The 2,133-nt window shown below is 34.4% G+C and overlaps 1 long non-coding RNA gene across 1 annotated transcript; it reads right to left on the reverse strand.

Annotated features, from left to right (window-relative positions):
- Positions 1–223: 223 nt before the first annotated feature.
- LOC140922738 (uncharacterized) lies at positions 224–1,875 on the reverse strand. Its single transcript, XR_012164102.1, has 2 exons — positions 1,136–1,875; positions 224–536 (listed from the first exon to the last, which is right to left on the reverse strand). It is a non-coding gene; the product is annotated as an uncharacterized lncRNA (long non-coding RNA).
- Between the last annotated feature and the right edge of the window lie 258 nt (positions 1,876–2,133).

A 2,133-nucleotide genomic window follows, 5' to 3' on the forward strand; every position in this document is an offset into this window, starting at 1 on the left:
CGCCGACGCTTATATTTCGAGCTTCGGCTACCTGTGGTTAGGCCCAGTTCAAACGTGGAATTTCACAGAAATGAACTTCAACTTCAACTTCAACTTTATTTCATAAGACTATTGGTTACAATAGACTGGCCCGCAAAATAGCAATTGCTAATCCAGGCGGACCAGTTAAAAGAAAAATAAATTGAAAGGAAAAGAAAGGAAAGGAAAGGAAGGAAAACTACAATTTTAAGTTACAATAAATAATATTCTATCACAGTTTTATTTTAATTACATTAAATCTGAACAAGCAAACAAACAAATACTTTAATACAGAAATCACTAAACTATTAATCGAACTTTTTCAACTATTAAGGGCGTCTCAATATAGTCATCTTCTCTTTTTAAGATATCCGAAAGCAATCTGTGAAGTACTTTCCTAAATTTCTTTTTAGGAAGATCTCTAATATGACAAGGCATCTCATTCCAAAGTTTTACACCAAAGCGAGACAAGGAGTTTTTGTGTATTTCCAGCTTTGAGCTTTTGACGTGAAAGTTACCTGAACTAGATGATCTTGTATAGTATGAATGAATTGTTGAGGTTTTTTCAAATAAATTGAGGAGATTTGTTGGCGAATTGTTGTTGTTAATATCGTGCATTAGATTAGCCACAGTTTTATAATACATAAATGACACTGGTAATATGTCAGCGTCGATAAATAGAGGAATTGCGTGTTCACGCATATCCGTAAAATACATCATGCGAAGCACTTTCATCTGGAGAATTAAAATTTTATTGAGGGACGTCTTGGATGCCTGACCCCAGGCAGCAAGACCATAATTTAGGTGAGGGTGGATTAATGTTTGGTAAATATATAACAGTATATGACGGGGTATGGAGTGCCGAAGTTTTGAAATTAGTCCAATGGTTTTACTGATTTTTGCCGTAATGGCGTCAATGTGATATTTCCAAGTAAGATTTTTATCAATCAACACACCAAGACATTTAATATAATTTTTGGACTCTAGAGTTACATTTCCATTTTTTTCGTTATCGAACATGTAGAGGCGCGGTTGGTAAGTGGCTTTTTATTGATAAGGATGAAAGATTACAAAGTTAGTTTTTGTAGTATTGAGAGTTAACTTATTGGATGTTAACCATTCGTGGAGGTTTTGTAATTCGATATTTACTATATTTTCTAGGGACTTTAAGTTTTTATCGGCATAAAGGATATTAGTATCATCTGCAAAGAGATAAAACTTAAGTTTATTCGAGCATTGATGTATGTCATTAACATACAATAAAAAAAGCAACGGGCCGAGCACAGATCCTTGGGGAATGCCATAACTTACGCTGGCTTTGTTTGAAATGTATGGTCCGATTTGGGTAGATTGCATCCGATTATTCAAATACGAGGAGAACCAATCATTAATAATTCCACGAAAACCATAGTGATTAAGTTTGTCAAGCAAAATGTTATGATCGACAGTATCAAAAGCTTTCTTGAGGTCTATGAAGACTCCGCACGAGAAAAGACCTTGATTCATATTAGTTTGTATTGCGTTTACAATGTCTAATATTGCATGTTGAGTCGAGTGACCTTTACGAAAACCGTACTGGGAGGAATACAATAAGTTATGTTTGTCAATATAATCTTTCATTCTGTTGTACATGATCTTTTCAAAAATTCTGTTAAAGTTAGATAATAAGGATATAGGCCTGTAGTTATTCGCATCATTATCTTCGCCACTCTTGAATATTGGAGTTATTTTGGACAATTTAAGTTTTGAGGGGTATTTTCCTAGTGTTACTGAGATATTTAATATTTCTGATAGAATAGGAGCTATGATACTACTTGCACACTTTAGTAGTTTTATGGGAGATGAGTATAGACCATAAGACTTGTTGTTTGGTATGGAGAGTATCTGAAATTTCACTTCGTCGGACGTTACCGGTAAGAATAGAAAAGATGAAAATGGTGCTTTGCAATGACTAACGTAATTAAGATAATGTTGTTGTGGCGTTGGAATTGTGCTAGCTAGCCTATTTCCTACAGACGAAAAATGGTCATTAAGAATATTAGCGACCTGTGAAGGTTCTTTTACGATTTTGTTGCCCTTATTCGGGTCCTTAATAGCAGTTATAATTTTGGTCTT

The sequence above is a fragment of the Porites lutea genome, chromosome 13 (genome assembly GCF_958299795.1).
Source record: "Porites lutea chromosome 13, jaPorLute2.1, whole genome shotgun sequence".
NCBI classification, from domain to species: domain Eukaryota; kingdom Metazoa; phylum Cnidaria; class Anthozoa; order Scleractinia; family Poritidae; genus Porites; species Porites lutea.